This window comes from Balaenoptera borealis (genome assembly GCF_965194805.1).
Source record: "Balaenoptera borealis genome assembly, chromosome: 10".
Classification (NCBI taxonomy): domain Eukaryota; kingdom Metazoa; phylum Chordata; class Mammalia; order Artiodactyla; family Balaenopteridae; genus Balaenoptera; species Balaenoptera borealis.
This window is the reverse complement of record NC_138874.1, coordinates 110618752-110635954: the sequence shown is the minus strand read 5'-3', so window position 1 is coordinate 110635954 and position 17203 is coordinate 110618752. Positions and strand designations below refer to the sequence as shown.

At 42.6% G+C, this 17203-nt stretch overlaps 1 protein-coding gene across 6 annotated transcripts in view; it reads left to right on the top strand.

Moving 5' to 3' along the window:
• The window catches only part of FAM53B (family with sequence similarity 53 member B), a 128268-nt gene that overhangs the window by 961 nt on the left and 110104 nt on the right, over positions 1-17203 (top strand). Inside the window, exon 1 of one of the 6 annotated variants that reach the window (XM_082407369.1) lies at positions 9502-13452. The exons of 1 other annotated variant lie outside the window; for it this stretch is intronic. The gene's annotated coding sequence lies outside the window, so the exon portion shown is untranslated. 4 more of the 6 variants (XM_082407365.1, XM_082407364.1, XM_082407368.1 and 1 more) reach the window with 4 other exon arrangements.

Below are 17203 nucleotides of genomic sequence, written 5' to 3'. Positions count from 1 at the left end.
AGAGAAGTTGGGCAGTTATTTTTAGGAGATCTGCAGCTCCCTGTTAGTGACTGTTGATCAGTGGACTGTGAGGATAGTGAGTCATCCTTCATTACTTTTCACCATTTCCCTATTTGTCTTAAAAGACTTGTGTCATCAAGAACTGAGCTGTGTCATTCCTCTGTGAGAGGTGGTGTAAGTTTTATATATATACACCCTCAGGGATACAGGGACAAATATGTTCTAGTTAGGGGCTGATTAGCAAGAGGAACAGTTTATTTATGAACGTTTTTGAAGAGATAAGTTTTATTAATCCTTAGTGCCATTTTGTATTGGGGCTAATAGTTTAATATTGGAGTCACAATATGAGTTTTTAAAAAGTGATAATAATTTTTATGATTTTCAGCTTTGGGGGCTTGTTGGGTTACAAAACAAACAGAATTTTTGTTTGTTTGGCAAATGTTATTCCAGTACTGAGCGAGTCTAGCATTACACCCTTTTTCTTTTCATTTTTGTTACGGGGAGGGCTTGGGGGACGGGGAGGAGAAGGGTGGTTTGATTTAGATCAACATTAATCAACCATTAAGATTACCGTCTGCCTTGCACAAGATAACTGAAGACATTTACATAAACTTTCAACACAAATAACATTTTTGGAAAAGCTTTAATTTTTAACATGTAAAAAGTGAGAAATTACTTTAAAATATCTGTGATTTAAACGTGTAAAATTGTGTTGATTTTATACACTAGACATGGGATCTTAAACCATAGAATCAGTGTTTTATAATTTATTGAGATCTTGTCTTTGTTGTTTTTCACATTAATATTTCTTGATTTTAAATATGTAATAGTATATAAGTACTTTTTTAGACTTCTGAGTTGTTACGTATATGCTATTTTAAAGCATCGATGGAACAAAATAGGCCTTCTGTGCAACCAGATTGAGACATTGGGTTGGATTCACTGATAGCTTGGAGGGGGCCTTTGTTGAAAAGCTCCTTGAGTCACTATTGTGGGGGGTATGTGTGTTCCACTTGCAAAAATGTAGGACATTTGGGGGGGAATCATGGAGCTGTTGATACGGTTAGGAAAAGGGAGTTGTCATCTCTTCTTATCAGTTTAATCCTGCTGGAAATCAGCCTCTCAGAGATTGAAATCAGAACAAATGGATGGTCCAAAAATGCTAACAATAAATTATTAGTAATTTCAAGTAATACCACACTTTAAAAACCAGGCCAGTTAATGTCCCCAAGTTACTGAAACAAGTCATAAATACATTATTATTAAACTTAGTTTTGTTAGGTCGTATGAATATGTGGGTAACTGTGAAAGAAATTATGCAGTTATAAAAGGGAGCAGTAAGTTATGTAGTGAATGCTGTTTTATTTGGATAAGAAGTTGGAATTTAATTTTATTACATCAAAAGACACCCTTATTTTGAGGAAACTTGTTTGAAATGCAAACGAGACTTCTCTGTGGAGCCTGCACAGAATTGTTGCTTTTCATGATGATGTTATTGCTGCATAACAGGCCACTTCTGTGTGTATAGGAAGTGTGTGTGCAAGTCCAAAGGGATTGGAGGCCTGAATGGGTGCGTTACACCAATTAACAAACAGAAAGTTTTCAGAACATTTTGTTTCAAGCCAGGTGCACAAGTTCGAGTTGCTTTTTGGGACTGGCATTTATGTATTTGAGAATCAAACCTGACACTACTCTTGGCAGCTTGACTAAAGCCATTTTACAATAAGTACAAACTGTCCTTGAATGATTTTTTCCCTTTGTAGTAGCAACGAGTTTGCCTTTCTTCATCTGTGATTATGTGTGCAATTTTCTGGCTATTTTGGGGGAGGAAGGGAGGTAAACATATATGAAAGATTTTTATTTTTGGTATGAATAATGTGTTTCAGTTCACTTATTATTTATTTTTAAATTTCCATGATACTGTAATGCATTACTATATGTTGACCTTCATTCACGTTCATCCAGAGTATAATAGAAACCTTAAAGAACCTATATGAGTAATTAAGTTTTATATGGCTTTGAAATAATTTTTCTTAAATTAATATGCAAAGAAATAGAGTATCCCTGCCTATGTGAATAGACTTTGATTTATGTTCTCTTAAATAATTTTATTTTATATATTTGTGTGTGTGTGTGTGTGTGTGTGTGTGTCTGGTAGCCTACAATGAAAATATATGTAAATGTGAAAAATTAGTTGCTTTCCAGATCAGCATTCTACCACTGTGAGGAGACCTGGGTTTGATTTCCTATTTTTTGCACTGTGAGCTAGAATGTATGTGCTCCAGAGACAGCCTCCTGCTTTGAGAGCAAGAGACCAAATGTCTTGTGTTCGCTGTAGTAACCTCTTTAGTTCATTGTGTGTGTGTGTGTCGGGCGGAGGGGGGGGGGGTGTTGATGGGGTCTGAAAGGAGTCTTGTCTAGTACACTTCACTGGAAGGAGGCTGCCTATGACCTAGAGTTTGACTGTGGGAGATGAGGAGCGTGGTAGGTTGAAGGACAATTGCATAGTGGGAGAAAAATTAGGAAACCCTGTCATTTCTCTTAGCTAGGCAGAAAACAGAGATGTCCTTAAAGAAGGGGGAGCACATGAGCATGTTTTATTAACAGTTAATGGAAGAAAATTAATGCTAATTTATTCTTCATACATACCATGCAATTTGTTAGAAAAGTAAAAGAATAGTTTGAAATTCTTTGGTCAATTGATGGATTCCTATGTTAGTGGCATAGAAATGAAACTCAACATTAAGCAGACAAATACCCAAGCCCACGGGCTACATAAATGCTGAATAAAACCAGCTCTACAATGGAACTCTGAAAAGGAAGGGGTAAGAAGCCTAATGAATGATTGAATATGACCTTAGCAAAATCCCTGGAGTGTTGTTGAAAGATCATTCATTTCCAGCTTAGATGTCAAGATGGGCTCCAGTAACCAGAAGAAAAAAGAGAGCTTGAGTCGGTACTTACTGAGTTTTAAAAATCTTTACAACACAGTGCATTAGACTAATCATTAAAAGAGCTTCTCTAACAGCTCAGCATTTTGAGCTGTCACTGTACGGACCTGTGGTTTAGGCCCAGGGAAACCAAATTAAAAAGACAGGAATAATTCTCAAGACATGAATGTATCAGTATCCTGCTTTTATGGAGTAGAACTTCAAAAACTGGGATGTAGAGGCTGGCAGAATGCACTTTTGTCATGCTGATACCATTGTAAGAAAGACTTACAACCAAGAGATCAATTGTGTCTTAAAGTATTTGCAAATTACTTGCCTAGTTTATTGGAGGAAGATATAAAAAACCAAATCTACTTTTTTCATTTTTAAGTGACCCTTCCTGAAGAAATGATAAATTCTTCTATATTATATTTTTAAATATGTATTGTTATTACTGCATCAGGAAATGGTAAGTGTGTGAGTGAGTGAGCTTTATTGTGCATGCTATCCAGAAGCTTTTTAAGAAAAGCAAATCTAACGTACTTGTTTTCCCAAATACCTAAAAATTTACACATGAGCCAGCAATTAGCATATTCTGGATATTATCTGAGGAGCTTAGAAAGAAATAATGAAATACTCTGAATAAGGGGACCATGAAGTGTATTTATCACTCTTCATTAACATAGTTACAGATGAAGCAGTTTATCATTATGTGATCACAGCAGAATAGAAGTGCTATTGGAATAGTTGCAGTTCCCTTGCTATTGCCTTCCTTGCTGCTTCAAAGATGAGGGAGTAGTCAGGATGAAGAGGCTAAATGCAGAAGAGAGTGGGTGCTGCCAGTTCGCATTTTTCTCCTAACCCCTCCTCTAATATGAAAATGTCAGTCCTTTGTTCCCATCTAATTTTAGTACATCCTGGCTAAAAAAATGTTAGGATGATTTCCAGCCATGGAACTTGGAGGGGTGGGGTGGGAGAGGGGAAGAGTAGAGGAAAGAGCAGTTTACATTCCATATCCGTCTGCCTTTCTGTGACAGCATCTAGCCCCTACTCTGTTGATTTTCGTGGTGAAATAAATTTAGATGCACTGGAGCAGCACTAATTAGGTTTTCCTTCCATGTCCTTAACAAGAAGTCTAGTTGGAGTCTGAATGGGGAAAATCATAATATGGTATTTAATAAAACATACTGGGCTGAATTAAAGAGCTGTTTGCAAGTTTTGGAAGAAAGGCCTGAAATTGTGAGTGAAAACTACACGTTGTGTGATTTATAAATAGAACCTTTGTGATTCAGTGAAACCGCTTTTATGCTATATCTTGAATGAGAATAATATTTGTTGATTTTTGAGAATCAGTCATAAGCAAGTCAGAGCTATTTATTCCCTCTGGAATATACTCCATAATATATTCCATATACTGAACCTCACTGTGAAATAAGCCTCACCTTTCCAAAAGTTTGTTCATTTTAGTGAGCTAAGGTTTCCTCGTGGAATCTTTATATGATAAAGACATTACATAGCCAGAATTGAGAGATCATTTTGTTAAGTCCAGTTGATTAATGACTTAATTTGCAACAAGTGCAGTATCAGATTATTTTCTGAACTTGAAATTTATTTTGGTTTTTTTCATTTTATAGTACCAGATAATTTGTCTTTAAAATCTGTTAATAGAATAAATATCAGAGAGAAGTGATTTTTTTTTAAATATTAAATTTTGGAGAAAAAAAATGATTGGAACCTAGGCAAGTCACTTTCCTTTTCTGGGCTTCAGTTTTTCTCTCTGTGAAACAAGGGTGTTGAGTAGGTGATATTTAAAGTTCTTTTCTACCCCCGTATTAGTCAGCTTGGGCTGCCATTGGCTCGGTGGCTCAAACAGAAATTTATTTTTCATAGTCTGAAGACTGGGAATTCCAAGTTCAAGGTGCTGACGAGGTAGGTTTCATTCTGAGGTCTCTTCTCTTGGCTTGTAGGCAGATGGATGCCATCTCCCTATATGTTCACATGTTCTCTTTGTGCATGCTTGTGGGGAGAGAGTCAGCAAACTCCCTGTTATCTCTTGTAAGGCTCTTGAGTGTCTCTTATAAGGGCACTAATCCCATCATGAGGGCCCCACCCTCATGACTTCATCTAATCCTAATTACTTCCCAAAGGCCCTATCTCTAAATACTATTTCTTTGGGTGCTAGGGCTTCAACATAAATTTCTAAGGGGCACATTCAGTCCATAATAACTGCTGAAATTGATCTGAGGTTTAGAGAAAGCTCACAAAATAGATTTCCACTATACATGGGGTGTTTAAATACTACATTAGTTAAATATCAATTGTTAGGTCACTTTCTGATTCTTTTAAACCAAACTATCTATTCATGTATATGAAAAAATGTGTGTACATATAATAAAACATTAGACACAATCACATGATTGTTTTTCAGTCTAAAAATGTCATTGTGCATTCATTGGTAAACTTTAGGTTTGAGTATTGATTGCCTCCGATATATGTTTGATAATTCAGTTTGTATTCATTTGACCACAGAGCTGTTTTATCTGAGAAACTCAGAAATTTACATCTAATTTTTTAGTCCCACCTTAATTTTATATAAAATTATGATAACCTGAAGAATCTCCCTAATTTGATTCTTCCCTACCCCAGACACAGACACTTACCACTACGCACTCACAGATGACCTTATTTACCGCTTGAAAGGCCCATGGCTTTGAGATTTCTACCTTCTCATGCTATACAGAGTGTAGTACATGGGTCTTTCCTTCTTATGCCTTCTACCTCTTTGGGCTACTGTCAATCTGTCCTAAAACTGCTTACCCCCTCAATGAAATTGAAGTATCAATATTTTAAACGTTCTGGCAAAGTGCCTAATGTATAGTAGATACTTATTTCAAGTTGGTTTCCCTTTAGTACATTTCTTTGAAGCAGTTTGATATAGTGGAGAGAGAAGCAGTTGTGTAGACTCTACATAATAGGGTTGTGAATATTAAATGAGAAAAATAAATGTAAATCATCTTAGCATGATTCTTAGCACACACCAGTGCCAAATAAATATTCTTTTCTCCAAGGAAACCTTCCCATCGGAGCCAATATATTGAATTGTTCAGGATTTTAACCCTCAGTGCCACTGAGTTAATGTATTCAGTCCCATTGTAAGGCATTTGTATTCCAGGAGCGATTAGATGAGTGAAGAGAGGCGAATGAGTGGTAGATAAGTAAGAGGGAAGGTTTGGAATAGGTGGGCCTTTCAGAATGTCTTAAGAAATCATACTGTATAGCTGCTGCTTCTTTAGTCTCTAGATAGGGCTGATGCTGAAAGCATCTTTTTATTTAGTGAAGGAATGAAGGCTAGATATCCTAATTCTGGATTTTCAGGAAATGTCCTTTATGATGTGTTTCAGCAGACTCTAAGAATACCCCTCAGGTTTAAGATCATTATCTGTTTTAGAGGTAGTTATTTAGTAATAAACATAGGTATGATGGGGAAAATGTTAATGTGGATGCATTTGAATTGAAAACAAATGGTCAAGGACAGGGTGCACCTTCCTTCTTAGGTCTGAACACCAAGGCATTGTTTCCAGTGACAACTAACAAGGGACCTGAGAACAGATCCCCCAAATGACCATGCCTCAGGTTTACTGAGTTGTTGAGTTGGGTTTGGGTTTTTTACTATGCATTTAGGAAGCTGTGGGCTAAGATTTTTATCATTGATTTCCACCTTGCATCATCTAGATTTGATTTCTTTGATCAGTGAGTCATGTTTGTTTTCCTTGCTGTAAGTTGAGTTAACAGTACCATTCACAGTGGCATTTTAAAGTTTGATGTTGGGCAATCCTTTAAGTAGTTTATCTGATTTGACCTTGGTTTATGTTGGAACTGACGGTATGGTATGTAAAGTACAGTGAATCAGTTGTTTATGCTAGTGTAGAAAACACTTGGTTTTCAGATTTGTTTATTTATTTAACCTTTTTATTGGTGGTTAAATGAATATCTCAATGCTTAGAGTGCTTACTATTACTACAGAAATGCTGGCCAGAACAGTGTCACTTTCTCTAGTTAACCTCAAAGAGTTTAAGTCTTTGAACCATTTAAAAAAAGTTCTACAGAGATGAGGTCAATGTGATATGATGTACGTCATCAGGATAGAACATAAAGCTTCGCTACTTTATTATTTTTTTAAATAAATATTTATTTATTTATTTTTGGCTGCATTGGGTCTTTGTTGCTGTGCGCGGGCTTTCTCTAGTTGCGGTGAGCAGGGGGTACTCTTCGTTGCGGTGTGCAGGCTTCTCATTGCGGTGGCTTCTCTCGTTGCAGAGCACGGGCTCTAGGCATGCAGGCTTCAGTAGTTGTGGCACGTGGGCTCAGTAGTTGTGGCTCGCGGGCTCTAGAGCTCAGGCTCAGTAGTTGTGGCGCAGAGGCTTAGTTTCTTCACGGCATGTGGGATCTTCCTGGACCAGGGATCAAACCCACGTCCCCTGCATTGGCAGGCGGATTCTTAACCACTGTGCCACCAGGGAAGCCCAAAGCTTCGCTACCTTTAATTAGGTAGTTTAACATTACAAGGGTTGAATAACTTGTTTTTTTAAAAAAATTATTTATTTGGCTGTGTCAGGTCTTAGTTGCAGCACATGGGATCTTCACTGAGGCAGGCGGGATCTTCGTTGCGGTGCGCGGGCTTCTCTCTAGTTGTGGCGTGCGGGCTCCAGAGCGCGCGGGCTCAGTAGTTGCAGTGCATGGGCTGTCTACTTGCGGCACGCGGGCTTAGTTGCCCCGTGGCCCCATGGCATATGGGGTCTCAGTTCCCCGACCAGGGATCGAACCCACATGCCCTGCATTGGAAGGTGGATTCTTAACCACTGGACCACCAGGAAAGTCCCTGAATAACTTGGTTTTGATCAAAGTGTTTCTTGTTTTGTTTCTATGTGAAAATTAAAAGATGTAAAGTAGTATTTAAAATAGCATGCTAGCTTCTCATTCATATCAATTCTTTTCTGTTTCAGGTCAGCTGCAGGTTATGCTAGGACAAAATAGGCAAGGCTGGTCCCTCTTACAAACAGTAATGGGTATGATAAAACAGAATATCTTTGCTTCTGGTTATTATAGAAGATTGACAAAGTGCCGAGAAGAGTGAAGAAATTCACACGCTAATGTAATATGTGGGGCAAATGTTCTTTTCATACTGCTCCCAGGGATGTTCTACCATTGGAGCCAGAGACTAATTTTTTTTCTTGATATTTTAAATCCAAAGGATTCAGTCTTCAGATTGGGTATTTAAACTCTATGAAATCACAAGCTGTATCTTTCAGTTTCCTCTTAACTAATGAAAACGAAATTCACTCATTTTCATTTTTCTGGGTAATAGGCAGGATAGCAGTAGCTTTGAGCATATCACTAGGGATGAGTTCAAAATAGATTTTTCTTGAGGCAGTGACTTATATGGCAGATAGTTGATAGAAAAATTAAGTTAAATTTTGGGGTTAATATCTCAAATACTAAATCTGAATTCCACTAAAGAATTTATGAGAAGGGACTTCCCTGGTGGTGCAGTGGTTAAGAATCCGCCTGCTAGTGCAGGGGACATGGGTTTGATCCCTGGTCTGGGAAGATCCCACATGCTGTGGAGCAACTAAGCCCGGGTGCCACAACTACTGAGCCTGCGTTCTAGAGCCCGCGAGCCACAACTACTGAGCCCACATGCCACAACTACTGAAGCCCGCGCGCCTAGAGCCCGTGCTCCGCAACAAGAGAAGCCACCGCAATGAGAAGCCTGCGCACCGCAATGAAGAGTAGCTCCCGCTCGCCGCAACTAGAGAAAGCCCGCATGCAGCAACAAAGACACAACGCAGCCAAAAAAAAAAAGAATATATGAGAAAAAAAAATCGTTTGAAGATGATAACATAAACATTTAGTCTGAGTGTGCTGTTGAAATATTTTCTATATTAAATTCAATGTACAGCAGTATGAAAATGCTGTAACTTGTTTTTAGCTGTGTTTTTGGTGGAGTAACTGAGGCAAACTAGGTTATAGGTGACTAACCATGCTGTAGTGATACTAGTTAGATACTAGTTAGATCAGCTAAGATCATAAATAGATCAGGGAAAGGCCAGGAATTGATTATGCTTTTGAATCTTAGTATTAAAATAGTAAAAATAGGTTTGGGAAGTTTTACATATGTCAGTAACTTTGAATATAGATTTACTTTGTTATATTTATTTTTGCTTATTTCCCATGCATAAACTTTTCCGTGTCTCGTTTTTCATGCTTGAGTTTTCTTTTAGCACATAACACTAATAGCTACTATTAACTTTGCAAAGAAAAAATAATATCAAATTGAAATAAGTTTTAACTGTTGCTCTGTTCTTTTTAGCTTACTTTACTCAGAGCTCTTCCATCCAGTGAGTTGCAAGCGTGACATTTGCTGTGTTTTCAGCACCTGCCAACTTGGAAACCAGGGTTTGTGCTCAGGACTTAGGCTTACAACCCACACTTTGTGGTGCACAATGCCGTCCCAGCTGGCATGCTTCTTACCTCAATGGTGCTAGACGTTCGGTTACAAAGCTGTGCAGATTCACATGCGCTGATTTCAATAGGCATTCCCCTTCAAGCTGCTTTCAACTCTCATTTTGTATCAGAGGAGTTAGATTGGTATCATTAAATTCACTGCTGTGCTTATTTTTCAATGAAAATAAATTCATTTTATTTATCTCTTGAATCAAAAAATAACTGTCTTCAAGAACCAAAGTACCTCTTAAAAAAGGTGTGTATCTATAGATATAGGAGATAGATTTATAGATCTATATCTATATATCTATATCTATATGAGATTCCAGCCAGGGCTGTAACTCATTTTCATTAGTGGAAAGGTTTCAGAACAAAAGACAAAAAGAATAGAAAGGAAAGAACAGAAGGATTAGTGTGTCATAACATGCTTATGTAGGTAGGGCTGTTAGTTGTAGCTGGACCATAGGTGTGGGAACAATTATAGAACTTATTTTTCTGAATAAGCTGCATAAGAAAATTGCCCCCATAGTAGGTTCAGATTTTTGGCTTCCATCAATAACCAAAAAGTTTCCATAGTTTTAAAAGAAGTGTATTTCGCTAACTTGTTTTCAGTAGCCAATCCCTTTGAAAATGTTTCAGGTGGACTTGGTGATGTCTATCTTCCCATTATCTATTATAAGCAATTTTAAAGGTTCTCCTTTAAAAAAGATCTTTTCAAATGTAGAAAGGACAGTGTGAAATGTGAATGACTGGCTTTTAATACAGCAGTTGTGACAAAGAGGCAGTGGCTTTTGGAAGCTGAATAAAGGGGTTAATGCACATGCATCTGCATACTGCTGTTGGGTCCAATGTATAACATGTTCGATGTCTGTTTCACTCACATTGTTAGTCTAAAAAGAATGTTATTCTCAGAGACAAGCCAGTTTATCATTTTTTAGTGGTGAGCTCTTTTTACAATCATAGGTACAGATACATTTGATGGGAGAAACTGAGCAATACTGACTGGTACTTGCTCAAACTTCAAAGCTCAGCCCCTTGTTGTTTGAACATCATATTTATCTGGTTCTGAAGGCACAAAAATAAAACACCCACTAACTACCAAGGACATTTCTTAGTGCATGTCAAAACCCAATCTTTACCCTCCTCTGCACAAATGTGCTTAGGTGAATACTTTTATTAGCTTGCTGATACAAGTTATAGTTGGTTACACCCTTTCTTAATAAAATATACTCTTATTGTCTCCTGTTGCTTAAGAGCTTTAAACTTGGAATGGGGGAACCACCTAGTATAGAATGCTACTCAGTTTGTATCTCCTAGGCAGTGTTGAGTGGACATATCACACATACCATACACACAGGCATTCCTTCTTTTGGAAGTTCTGCTTTGCGGGGAGCCAGGAGCCAGAAGAGCCAGTATTGCTGTGCTTTCTCGCTAGGTTCCATATATTGGTCTTGGAGTGAGACTGTATGTAATCCCTAGGCTGTTCTATGGCTTAACCAGGTTAGTGTTGGTTGATGATAATGGAAAAGTTACAGGTGATCATTTTTGGATTATTTATATATTTATTCCTAAATTGGCCTATGAATTTGCATATTGGTGTCTTGTTGTGCTCTAAATCTGGTTTTGATTTGGTTTTGACCTTTGAGGACTGAACAAAGGTAGACAGCTTAGCCCCCCCCTTCCTCTGACTGCAGTTTACATTGTTTTAAGTCCAGAGTTTGACTGAGTTTATATTTACTCTTTTGAATTGAGCAACTCTAATATACAAACTTTTGGGTAGGATTTTTTATAATAAAGAACTATGTAGTATAGCTGTAAAAAGTGGTGTGTGTTATATCTATAGGACTTTATTACATGATGTGGGAAGGCCCATAGTATGGAAGGTTAGTGGCACAGGCCTTAATGTATATTTTTAGTCTTTGGACATTCAAATTAAGTATATGAGAAATAGCTATTCACTGGTTAGTAGCAGAACTCTTGAAGCAGATAGTTTAGTTCTCTACACTTTTAAGAAAGCCTCAGAACCAGAAAAACAGGCTGCTTTAGGTTAGAAAGGAGGCGGTACAGCAAAGGAGCTTGCCATAACCACAGTCCTTGGAGTTTTGTGAGACTAAAATCATCCTGAAAGCAACAAGAATAATGGTTGCAATAATTGTTTCCAGGCTTGGGACCCCTGAATTTTTTTTTTTATGTTGACCCGATGAACTAGTAATTGCAGGAATAAACTGAATGCTTACCAGCAGGAGTCACTCTAGGCCTCCTAATAAAAAGTAAATTAAACTATATCCTTAAAGCTCTCGAAGGCTGAGGTGACGCTGTGATAAGATGGCATTAGGGCAGTGTAGCAGCATTCTCAAATGATCCCTTATGCCTTTCTTTGTTCAATCTAGGAAGACTTGGTTCTTGCTCCTTTCAGAATTGGCCCTTGATAAATTTTTTTAAAGCAGTGTTTATGGATAAGGATATCCGTACCTTAGTGTTCTGCATATTATCTCATCTTGGCTTTCTTAGGACGAAGTGATTACACCCCACATCGCCTACTTGAGTGCATACTCACATCCTCTCCTGGTTGTTATCCATCCTACAGTAGAGACCACTAGAGTTAGCTGTAGTTAGTGTGAAAGGAGACGTGAGCTCGTGGTTTTCTGAAAAAGAATGGGTCCAGTGTGATGAGAAACTGAAATATTTTAGCAATAGCCATGAAATATAATAGTTTCCCAAGTGTACACAAGCTCAAGAAGTTAATTGTTCATTTATGTTTGATGCTGGGATTGAAACATTGGATTAAAACCAATTAAATGTTCCTAGAAGCAGCAGAAAAAGTTTCCTGATTTATGAATAGAACCATTCAGATGGTGCAGACACAATCCATGTAAAGTAATGAGGTGTTTTGTTTTTTTGGCAAAGGAGAACACAAAACAGGCATAGGGAGTTCTTTTCAAAAACCTTCTCTTTAAAAAATCTCTTTTTGGATAAAAGGTTAATAAAATAACATAAACCAGTAGGAAGGAGTAATGGGAAATCTAGGGCTTCACTTCACAAGGAAAACAATCCCCCTCCCCCAGGTGAGCAGCACAATGAAAATACTCTGCTTATTCTATCAGGGCTACATTCCTGAACTTAAGTCAACATCCTAAGTTACAGACCTAAACATGCTCTGCTTCTGCTTAGCAACCACAAATCCTTCCTTCACCAGTTGCATGTATTTTGGATGTGGCTTCTGAAGTACACATTCCTTTATTTTGATCAGCACCCCGAGTTAGGAAAGTAGCGATTTATCTTCCGAAAGTGTGACAACACTAACACGGTCCCCCTCCCCTACCGCCCAGCACGCCCCTGAAATCGTTTCCTTAAAACCTCAAAAACCCAACAACCCGGAAGCTGGACGTCTTAAGTCCACGCGGCCCGGGGTTTTCATCCCGGCTCGTGCGGGGGGCGGGGGGAGACGGCCCCGGGGTCTCTGGCTCGGGGCCCGGGCAGCCGTGGTGGTGGCGGCGGCGCGGCCGGGGGCCGGGGCCACTTCCCGCGTTCCGGGGCCTTGCGGGCGCGAGCTCGGCGAGCGGCGCGCGGCTCGGCTCGCAGGACGCCCTTTAGCCCCGCCGGCGGCGCGCCGCGACCCCCCCACTCCCCGCCCACCGGCGGCTGCGCGCACTGCACACTCGCCCGCCGCCGCACGCTGCCCGGCTCCTGCACGCCGCCGCCGCCGCCGCGCTGAGCGCCCGGGCCCGCGACGCCGCCCGCAGAGCGCCGGACCCAGCGACACGCAGCCGCGGTCGGGCTGCCCCGCGGCGGCGGCGGGCGCGGGCGGCCTGGCCGGGGCCGGTTAAAGGGACGAGTTGCAAACAGTTCAGGAAGTGACAAGTCGATTTCCTCCTCCCTGGGAGCCGCTCGGTACAAAGCGCTCGGCGCCGGCAGGAGAGCGTGCGCGCGGCGGACGAGCCGCGGGCAGCCTGGACGACTTGGCGAGCGCCGGCGGCAACGGCGCGGGGTCCGCTCTCGGAGCGTCCCGCCGCGCACAGTAAGCGACCCCGGGCTGGGCGGCGGCGTTGGCGACCGGGGGGCTGGTCCCGAGCGGAGGTTCCTGCCGTGTGCGCCCCAGCCGCCGGCTGTAGGGAGCCCGGCTCGCGTGTGTGCTGGCCTTGACCTTTTTTATTTTTATTTTTATGTTGCTGATTTCCTTTTTGTCCGCCTTGTTTCGCGTTGGGTCGGGTGGTTTCTCGGGGCGCTGAGTGTCGCCGCTGGTGCATGCGTGAGACTTGTCAGAGCGCAGCCAGGGGAACGAGCCAGCCCGGCCCCTGCGGAAAAGTCTGCGCTTCCCGGGGCGGGCGCGGGGACTGCTGCGGCCGGGGGTGTCCTCCTCTCCACGTCTCAACTTGAGCCCTGGCTGCGGCAGCGGCGAAGGCGCCGAGCCCCGGGACCCGGGCGTCCCCGCTCACCCCGGAGTTCCCGCATCGTTTGCAGACAACTCTTTTGTTCGCGGAAGTTTGCGTCCGCCACCCCGGGATGCGGGCACGCAGCGGCGGGCTCCCCGGCGGCTGGACCGGCCGGGGAGGTCACGTAGGGGGTGAGAGGGCGTTCTGTCCCGGGCAGGGGAAGCCCCCGGGGTCGCCGCGGCGAGGACTTGCGGAAAGGGGGCAGGGGGGCCGTGCCGGCGTGGCTTTTGCACATGGCGAGAAGGGCCGTCCGGCACGGGCACACGGGTCGAGTCACATTTTTGCCAGTCCTTGATTTCCAAGCCCGTGGGAGTCGTCTTCGCCGCTCGGGCTTTCTCTTGGTGGGGCGGGGACGAAGAAGGGGAGGACGCCCAGAGTCCCGGGGAGGGCCCTCGGTTTGCATTGCCCCAAATGTATCCTCCGGCACCCCCCGGTTCCCTACCCCCGCCCGCAGACTTGGGGAACAATGCTCGTGGCTCGGGACAAGGCGGCGGAGCACCAGCGAGTCTCGAGAGCCGGTTTGCTCGCGTCCCTCGCCCCCGGACGCCCCCTGAAGCCAGGCTGCCTCCATCTGACCGCCCTGGTTCATTAACACGTACTGTACTTCGTACGATGGTGAACAAAGAACAGCTCTTTGCGGCATTTGATGAATGGGATTCTGCCTCCTATAGGCCACACTCCGAGTCTTCCATTCGTTACAGCATCCGGACTCGGTGGTGTTGGGCAAGTGGCCCCCGCGGTGGGCTGCATTCCGGGCCCCGGACTTGGGCAGGGCATTTGTGCCGATGCCGCCTCCGCCACGCTCGTCTTGCCGGAGCGGGTGCAGACGGAGCCAGGCTGATGGTTGTTCAACAGGAACAAATGTTTGTTGAATTGTTGCGTGGTGGAGACAAGGGACTGTTTTCTATTGACTGCTGCAGGAGTTGGAATGGCATTGTTTATTGGCCTGGGAAGCCAGGCAAGCGTCTTGTGCTGCTTACAACATATTAGCAGACTTCCAAATGACATACTAGCATATGTGTTCCCAGCAGTTCCCACCGGCTGGAAGGGGATCCCTCCTTGCTCCAGATCCTGGACTCTGGGTTAAAATATGCCATCAGGTTTGAGGACTTGGAAAGGAATGGAGTTAGTAGACTGGGTGAAACTCACTGTTCCTGACTTCGCCAGGTTTTGGTTTCATTTTAATTTATCCACTTAACAGTAACTTGTCTCAGTTACAGTTTTGATACTGAATTGCAGATCTGTAGTGTGGTTTTTTTTTTCCCCCCCTTTTTCCTTAGCTATGGACAACTAGATAAACAGAAAACAGCCTCTTGTCCCAGTTGATAGGCTCATGTTAGTGGGAGAAGGTTTGGGTCTTAAGTTCAGGATTGGTAGCCCTTGACGTTGTGTCTGTACTTGGCAAGGGTCTGGATGCTGCCAGCCATGGTACAGACCTAGGAGGCTGCTGATCGCCTCCCAGGGTGCTGTTCCAGGCCAGAAAATGAAGGAGAGGCCTGCGGCAGGTCTGTTTCTTTCTCCCAAATGCCCCTCCAGAGAACAAGGTGGTTTTAAGACCAGTTCAAATAATTTTGCCCAAGGACTTCTTTTCCCCCTGAGAAGGTGATTATTGCTGTGCAATCGTTTTAACATCGAAGACAAGTTTTAAATAAAAGCTAGCAGTATAGTTGCTACAGAAGTGGCCTTGAATGTTCTAAGGCTGGCAGGACAAATAGAGCACTCCACTGTTTTGATTGATGATATTTTTAGTCAGTTTCTCCCTTCTGCTTTGAACTTAGGGTATGTTGCGTGTAGTAGCATTTTGGAAGTTCATAAAATTTTTTGAGGAAGAAGAGCTTTGAGATACCTTCTTGTAATCATGGTGGCTACACTTAACTGACATTTTATAGGAAGCCCTGTTGTTATTTCTTAGGCTCTTTCCCACCACTCCTTTTAGCCTTTATTCCCCTGCTGATTCCTTCACCATTGCCCGGCCTCTCCATCTCCCTGGTTCTGTAGGGGCCTAGTGGGCTGGGTGTCCTTTAAGTGGGTTCAGGGAGCAGGCGCCTGACCCATGATCGAAGCTCAGGAAAGGCCAGCCAGCTCTCCTCCCCTGCAGGAGGCTGGAGAGGAGGGAGCCTTGTGTAAAATCTGGGAGCTGGCAGCAGAGGACGCCTCGGAGCAATTTGGTTTACCTTTGCATTGCTCTTTGAAAAAGCACACCCTTCTGACCCACTGCTTGATGCAGTAGGCCCTCAAGACTGAGCCCCAGACACACTGTTGGATTGTTCAGTTGATGTTTCACCCAGTCAGTGTGACTTTTTTGGATTGCACACTGCGTGGAAAACTTTGCTCTTGCCCTAAAAAAAAAAAAAGACTGAAATAAGCAGATACTCAGATCAGCACAACCCCCATCATTACCACCACTACACACACCTCTCTGATGTGTAATAAAAGAAACCTGCAGGCATAATTTGTTATGTAATATGCTGATAATACAAGTTTCGGTTTTAGGTGGAAACCAGATGTGGAGGGGCTCTCTTTAATTGATCCAGCAAGGGAGACACTTTAATAGATTAACTAGCCCTTGTAAACCCCAAGGTGATTTTTTTTTTTTTCCTTTGACTTGAGGGGAGGGAGAATCCCAAACCCAGAGCTTAGTCGAAGTTTTTGCCTCTCAGCTTCTCACTGCAGCTGTCCTTTTTGTCAGACTCTTCCTCTCTTGAAAGAACCGGTTTGTTGCCAGCATGAAGCACATGGCCGGGTCTGGTGGGGCTCAGCACAGCTTAACTCTGCTGGGCTCCACTCTCCTCGCCTTGTCCAGCTGCTGTCCTGCCCTCCACCCTACAAAACAGGGCCTGGCTGAGGGACTTGGGTGCCGTAAGGAATGTTGACTGGTTTCCCTCAACTCTTTTCTGAAATCTCTGATCATCCAGGGAGAGTTGCTGTTTAAACTTGCCCAATGGATAAACTTTCTGAAATCATTGACTCTCCTTCTCTGATTAATTTCTATGTTTGTTTCCTGCCTAACTTTAGAAGGGTTCTTTCTACAGGACTGAGTCACCTTTATTATGGCCCAAGGTCGGGGACTGCACTATAATAGCTGACCCCATTAACAACAGTTTCATTGCCTGCCGCCGGGATGTGAACTCTGGAAACAAACCTAGAGGCTTAGATATGCTGATGTGCCCCGGAGACTTGCTTAGACAATTTTTGTTTTAGCGCAGTTTACATTAACATGATTAATGACCTTGCCACTGAAAAGTCTATATTCAAAAGCTATTTACCATTCCCTAGGGTTCTTCTTATGGTGAAGTAATTTTCTTTGCCAAACAACTTTGTTTTAAGGTAACTTCT